At 34.7% G+C, this 8,012-nt stretch overlaps 1 long non-coding RNA gene across 1 annotated transcript; it reads right to left on the bottom strand.

The window, feature by feature from the left end:
• Positions 1 to 963: 963 nt before the first annotated feature.
• Positions 964 to 2,151, bottom strand: LOC140666931 (uncharacterized). The gene is made up of 4 exons (XR_012046874.1): positions 2,100 to 2,151; positions 1,866 to 1,958; positions 1,349 to 1,499; positions 964 to 1,266 (listed from the first exon to the last, which is right to left on the bottom strand). It is a non-coding gene; the product is annotated as an uncharacterized lncRNA (long non-coding RNA).
• Positions 2,152 to 8,012: the final 5,861 nt, after the last annotated feature.

An 8,012-nucleotide genomic window follows, 5' to 3' on the forward strand; every position in this document is an offset into this window, starting at 1 on the left:
GGTCAGAATACAATTCACTCGGCACTAACGAGAGGCTGAAAAAGTTCTAGGAACTTCATGACACCGTGACTATTATTGCGTATGCAATGAACGCGACGCACAATGACACTCGAGTCAATTAAAGAGAAAATAAAATCTAAAATTATATCTACAATAGTTTTAAATTTATTCAATTTAAAGTTGAAATGATTGAGAAATTTCGATTTTTTTGAAATTATAAATAGATTGTGATTAATTTGACAAATTTTCAATTACATTAAAATTGAGATAGGGATTAAGGTGGTTTGTGATAAGAATGGTGGGGGATTAAGTACTTACTATTGTTGTATAGTAGAATTCACCGTCGGAGCATTCCAAATATATACTGATTTTGAAAGTTTTAATTTACGATTTGTATAATGTAAAAGCAAATTTCCCAGTAATTAATGACTGCTTTAATATGAAGAACAAAATTGAATTGAGAGATTTAAATGATTCGGATTTATATTGAATGTAGTATCTCTTTCTTTAAGAGAAAGTCAACTGTTACACTATGATTTTATTTTTCATAAATAGAGTTGATGCATCTCACGTAATAAGAAAATTCACTCTACTAAAATATATGGAAATAAACACTACTATAGTATCAGAATCATTGAAATTCAATTACACGATTGTAACAGAAACATTTGCAAATTAGTTATATTAGAATTAAATCGCTTTATAAATCTTACATTTTTATAACTATAACAAAAAAATGTATAAAGAAGGTTTTTGGTCCAAATAAATCGGTCGATCAATATCGCGGGGAACTTGCCAACGTTTATATGAAACCAAATGAAAATATTTTTGACTATATTGAAAGAGTTAAAGAATTAAGATCCGCGATTATAGACGGTGAAACCACCATTCATGGTAATATGAGTGAACAACTTCGCTATAACATTCAGACGAGAGCACTAGAAAGCTTTATTAACGGCCTTCCGCCTGATTTATTGATTCGTGTAAAGCTAGAGGGATATTACAGTCTGGAAGACGCAATTGTTGGAGCTATTCAATTAAGCAAAACCTTGGAAACCGAAAATCGTCGTAGGAAAATTGCTTTTCCCACACGACCTGTTCCTGCCCCTCGTGCAGACCTTACCTACAATCCTCGTATTCTTCAAAACCCCTCGCGTAATCCAACAGCTTCTCCCATTTTCGCCCCCAGAGTACACGACACGCGTAATAACGTCGCTCCTTTTATTAAACCATTAGTTCCTGGACAACCTGGTCCAAATTTTCCCACTGAAAAAATATGTCGTTACTGCAAAACTCCTGGACATTTGATTACAGAATGCCGGAAATTAGCTTATAGAAAATCATTCACTGGAGATATGAATCCCTCTAATCAATCTTCTAACAATCAGGGAAACGGTCAGAGCGCTCCGGTACAAGGAGGCGTTCGCCGGGACGCTGCTCAACAGGAACGCCCAAACCCCTCTCGAGTCGTGCGATTCGTAGATGCCGAAAACCAAAATCTAGAAACACAAAAATAAATAAACATCGGCTCATAGCAAGCACTTGTGCTCCTACTGTTACTTTATCTTCTCCTGATTTAAAAGACACATGCACCTTTATGATAGATTCCGGTTCCGATTTAAATTTAATTAAGAAACAATACGTCAATTCTAATATTCTTCCGGATAAAAGAAATATTCAATCATTGCAAGGAATAGCATCCGAACCTATTAATACTTTAGGTGCAATCTATATATCAGTATTAGGGAAACCAACTGAATTTCACATTGTTTCCGACGATATACTTTTCTCGCAACACGGTATTCTTGGTAATCCGTTTTTGAAAGATAGAAATGCAAATGTTGATTTTAAAACAAAACACTTACTATTTGAAAATACTTCGATTCCATTCGACGAAGTGGAATATGTTAACATTAAACCAAGAACAGTCACTCCTTTCTTCGTTAAAATCACGAATCCTGAAATAAAAACGGGATATCTTCCATCAATAACTTCCATCAAAGGAATATACCTTGGAGACGCGATAGTTTCTAATATTCATGGCAAAGCTTACTTGCCTCTTTTTAATACTAATGATGAAGAGTATAACATAGAAATACCTTCATTCACTCTGCAGGAATTTGACACCATTGATACCCAAGAGAATCTATATTTTTCTTGTGGTGCCGACGGAACCCGAGGGTTATCCAAGGCCACAGTTCGTTGTGTCTCTGATCCTGACTCTTCTTATCAACCCTCTTCTCCTTCCGAGGAAGAAGAAGATGATTTTTCTACGTCTCATAAAGGCTTCTGCAATGTCGTTGATTCCCGAGGGCATCATCGGATAAGCACGAGCCATTCTTCAACTCATAATCCGTCTCAGTTAGACGAGATCATTTTTGAAACACCGCCAGAGAGCGCGGAACTTGCTTTAAAACTCCTAAGGTTGGAACATTTAAATATGGAAGAAAGGAATAATCTTCAGACACTGGTTTATAATAATCTAGATAGATTCCATTTGCCTAATGGTAAATTGGGAACCACTCATGTAACCCATCATTCTATCTATACTACGGATGATTCCCCGATCCACACCAAGCAATATCGCTTTCCTCCTATGCATAAAGAAGAAATTGACAAACAAGTAACTAAATTACTAAGAGACGATATGATAGAATATTCTCTCTCACCTTATAATTCGCCAGTATGGATCGTCCCTAAGAAACCCGATTCTTCTGGAAATAAAAGATGGCGAATGGTCATCGATTATCGCGCTCTTAACGAGAAAACAATTGGAGACGCTTATCCCCTTCCCAACATAACTGATATACTTGATCAATTGGGAAGCGCTAAATATTTCTCAGTTCTTGACCTCGCTTCAGGATTCCATCAAATACCAATGGATCCGAATGACGCCCACAAAACCGCATTCTCCACTCCTTACGGACATTATCAATTCAAGAGAATGCCCTTTGGATTAAAAAATGCCCCTGCAACATTTCAAAGATTAATGGACAATGTACTATCTGGATTACAAGGCAACGAGCTTTTCGTCTACATGGATGATATAGTTATATACGCTCGATCATTAAAAGAACACGAAGTGAAATTTAATAAATTAATGAAAAGATTACGTGAAGCTAATTTAAAATTACAACCCGACAAATGTGAATTTTTGCGACAAGAAGTAGCTTACCTCGGTCATATTATCGGATCCGACGGCGTACGACCAGACCCTACCAAAGTTACCGCTGTCCATGATTTTCCTCCTCCCAAAAATCCTAAAAACATAAAACAATTTCTAGGATTAGTTGGTTATTATCGACGATTTATTCCAAGTTTTTCAAAAATTGCTAAACCTCTAACTGATTTACTTAAGAAAAATAATTGTTTCAAATGGCAAAAGGATCAAGAATATGCGTTTAATAATCTTAAAGAACAACTATGTAACAAACCAATATTACAATATCCCGATTTTAGCAAACCCTTTAATTTAACTACCGATGCATCCGGATATGCAATCGGCGGAGTACTTAGTCAAGGACCAATCGGAAAAGATCTTCCAATCGCCTATACATCTAGAGTACTTAATAAAGCAGAACAAAATTATTCGACCATTGAGAAAGAATGTTTAGCTATGGTATATTGTACGAATCATTTTAGACCCTATTTATATGGCACTAAATTCACCATCGTAACAGATCATAAACCTCTAGTATGGTTACATTCTATCAAAGATCCAACTTCAAGACTTTTAAAATGGCGAATCAAATTAGCCGAATATGATTACGATATACGATACAAAAAGGGAACGTTAAATAATAATGCTGATGCATTGTCAAGAAACCCAACTGTCCAAGTCCTGCCCTTTAGAAAAAGCCCCTCTCTTCCACCCGATCCTGACTTCGACTCTGACGAATCTCTATTTTCAATGCCACAACCCCTTGGCCAAACCTCCGTGGAAATTAACCCCCATACTCCCCCACCTGTAATAACGCATCCCAATATGCCTACAAATGAACCAATTACTGATTCAATGATTATTGAAGATTACAATAGTAATGAAAGCATTATTAGTAATGAAGATTTAGAAACAAGCAGCGATGAAAGCGACACAGAGTTAATGCTAACTGATGTTTTGCCATACGTAGAAGTACCTACTGACTCTAAAGCTAAAGTTTTAATAAGCCGTGACAGATTGTTAAAACATAATGATAATTACGTAATTTTTATAACTCTGAACGGAGAACCTCTTGATAACGGTGCAAGAGAGCTACAAGAAGCCAATCTCTTACCTACATACAAAGATGTAACCTATGAGAGAGCAAAAATAAATACATTGCGCTCTAAGACCTTGATATCCTTACCACTAAAACTCAATCATCGCACGTTAATAGAGCCAGACAACATTAAAAATTGTATTAAATCATTAGTGGACGTTTTAAATGAATTACAATTAGAGTCTATCTCAATTAAGAATACTAACTTTTTTGATAATATCCCTTGGGCTTATGTAGAAAAACAATTAATTAAATATGTAAATGACATTAATATTCGTGTAACTATATGCAAGGATCTTATTCAAACACCAAATACAGAAGACAAATCAGCTCTTATCCGCGAATACCACGATTCAGCAATAGGTGGACATAAAGAAATAACTAAAACTTACAATCGATTGCGAACTTTCTATTACTGGAATACAATGAAAAAGGATATTCAAAATTTTATCCGGAATTGTCGAACCTGTCAATTAAAAAAATTAACTAGAAGAAAAACTAAACAACCTACGGTAATCACCGACACTCCCGGATCAGCTTTCGACAAAGTATCGATGGACATTGTAGGTCCATTACCCGTATCTGATAACGGAAACGTTTACATTCTCACCATGCAAGATTTACTAACAAAATATTCAATCGCGGTACCATTAAAAGAAGCCACGTCATTAACAATCGCCGATGCCTTTACTAAGAATTTCATATGTATATACGGTGCCCCACAAGCCATTTTAACCGATCAAGGATCTAACTTCTTAACAGCCTTAATGAGAAATCTAGCGAAAAAGTTTAGAATCAAACAATATCATACTACCGCGTATCATCCTCAATCTAACGGATCAATAGAAAGATCTCACCACGTCCTAACAGAATATCTGAAAACACAAATTAATAAAGACTCTAATTGGGATGATCATATCGCTTTAGCCATGTTTTCATATAATACAAGTATACATGAAAGCACTAAATTTTCTCCTTTTGAATTAATTTTTGGAAGAATAGCACGATTACCTTCATCTAACACTATAGTGGAAGAAAATATAGATCCTACATATACCGAATATTTAACAGATTTATTCAATCGATTGCGCGACACACAAGAAGAAGCGCGGCAAAATTTAATTCAATCCAAAAACAGAAGCAAGCATTACTACGATAAACGCATTCACGTACAAGAATTTAAACAGGGAGATCACGTATTCTTATTGAAAGAACCAGCTAAAGGAAAATTCTCTGATCAATATATTGGACCCTTTGAAGTACTTGAAACTTTGCCCAACAATAACATCAAAATTTTATTTAAAAACTCGTCGAAAGTTGTTCACGCAGATAAATTGAAGATAGCTCATATTGAACCAGGATGAAATGCTAAGAAAGACTTTTTGGTTTCAGATGTGTTGGCCCCGCCAACGACCAACAATAGATCCTTTGTACAAAACCTCACCCGCCTTTTCACGGGTACAACAACGATTACACATTACATGGTGCGTTAAAGCCACCGGATATACCCACACCAGACGCGGATACTTAATCTGCGCAAACTGTTACTCCTCCCTGCTGTCCGAATACTATAGATGGTTCCATAAATTCTTTTATTGTCATTATCTTGTAATCACGAAAAGCTACGAACCAATAATATGTAAAATATGTAAAATACCCCTAGTTACGCTAAGAACATTGAGACAATGCTCTTTGTGTAACGATGCATACTTGTCGTACTCGACTCGTCTAGAAGAAGAACAAATTGATACAGAAGATAATACATTAATTCGTATAAGTGGATACTTTGAATAAGCTATTAAATAGCTATCGACTTTTGTTTTGCACTACTCTTTTTCTCTTTATAGAATGAGCTCAAGAAACCATACTACTGGGCTACAATTCAACACAACATTACAACCTAGTTTCGATCCATGTCAAATACTTTCAATTGCGCGGTGCTATAAATCTTTTGCGTATAGACACATTGCGTCAGGATTCGCTTACTGTACTCAGTGTTATCACATTTATCAACCACAATATCAAAATCAATATGAGTGGATAGTATCACACCACTTGATTTCCGGCGAACAATTCCGTGAAATAATTTGCGCGCGGTGTAATGCAGATATCACCATAGTCAAACCTGTATATCAATGCGATCAATGTTTATTAAGGTTCTTAGAATTCTTATTGTATTGCGACGAAAGACAAATCAATACTCTTCCTAACCCTCTCATATTACATGTAAACGGAGCTAGATATTATTAATCAAACTCAAACAACAAAATGCATCATTCATCGCACAGTCAGCCAAATTCCTCAGAACCATCCTCCTCACACCCTTCCGTAGAAGCTCTTCAAAGACTATATACCGTACATTGTTTCAAAACTTATTCCTATCAGAAGATAAATGATGTACATGTCACTTTATGCGTCGCTTGTTATACTAAACTAATACCTGAAGCAGTAAAGCAATATTACCAGGAAACTAAGAGACATCAGTGCGTAGATGGCACAAAATTCTACAGAAATAAATGTTATGCATGCGAAAATCACATGGGAACTATCCAACCCATAGCTCATTGTAATCCTTGTATCAATCGGTACTTCGAATTTACTAACGAAATGGAGCAACTACACCGCACAATTAACTATTATGACGATCCTATAATATTAGCAGTCATCGACGACTGAAAGCAAAACATATAGATATAATCATAAAGTAGTAATATTAATATAGGAAAGAGAAAAAGAAGAAAACACAATAAAAACCTAAAATACGAAAATACGAAAAGAAAAATCTTACATACATATATAAGGAAGAAATAGATATAAAACAATAGAGAATAGAGATATATATATAAGTGCTTCTATTAAAGAAATATATATATACAAGTATTATCTTTTCAGCAAAGGAATCCATTCCTTGAAGACATTGACGACCTGAGCCTGGTCCAAGTTTAATAATAATAGTAATAATTTTTGAATACATATAAAATAAGTATATATATATATATTTCTACTTAGAAATAGTAATTCATAAAATGTGTAGACCTAAGCCTTATAGATATAAGCCACCTTACATTCTGACGCATTGCCCTGGAATTTTCTCTTATCATTGTTATAACGTCCAGTATATTAAAATAGAAGATAATAGATATTGCGTCACCTGCTTCAGATTAATTCAACAAAATTTTCAAGCATATGGACTTATACAATTCCATGGCATATATAGTGGTATTTTTCAAGAAGAATATTGTCATATTTGCGGAAATGACATAATTACCTATACTTCTGTGAAAGAATGTTCTACTTGCTTTATGCACTATTTAGCAATATGTTGTGTTCTCAGAGAGAGAGTTAGATTCAAATAATGTAGAAGAGTTATTATATGATTGCGATAATACAGAAGTAAAAATATTATTAATGCATGAACCAACAAATGAAATGGAAATACCATAAAATAAAGTAAAAATATATTATATTCGTACAAATATACATATACAAATAATAAGTTGTATCTGCTTACTTACAGAAATGATGTATCATTTAGTATTATTATTATTTACTGCGCAATCCTCCCTCGCCCTTCTCGGCTTTGATTGCGGAGGACGACATTTAAATATTACATCAGTTTCGTTGTTGGATGTGGGAGAATGCAATCTTCCGCATAAAACATCAAACTCTACGGATACTTATATCCAACTCCTTTAATTATCTGAATATAATCATGCGTTTATAATACAGTGTAAGGTCGAAATTTCAAGAACT

Source organism: Anoplolepis gracilipes, chromosome 6 (assembly GCF_047496725.1).
Source record: "Anoplolepis gracilipes chromosome 6, ASM4749672v1, whole genome shotgun sequence".
NCBI lineage: Eukaryota > Metazoa > Arthropoda > Insecta > Hymenoptera > Formicidae > Anoplolepis > Anoplolepis gracilipes.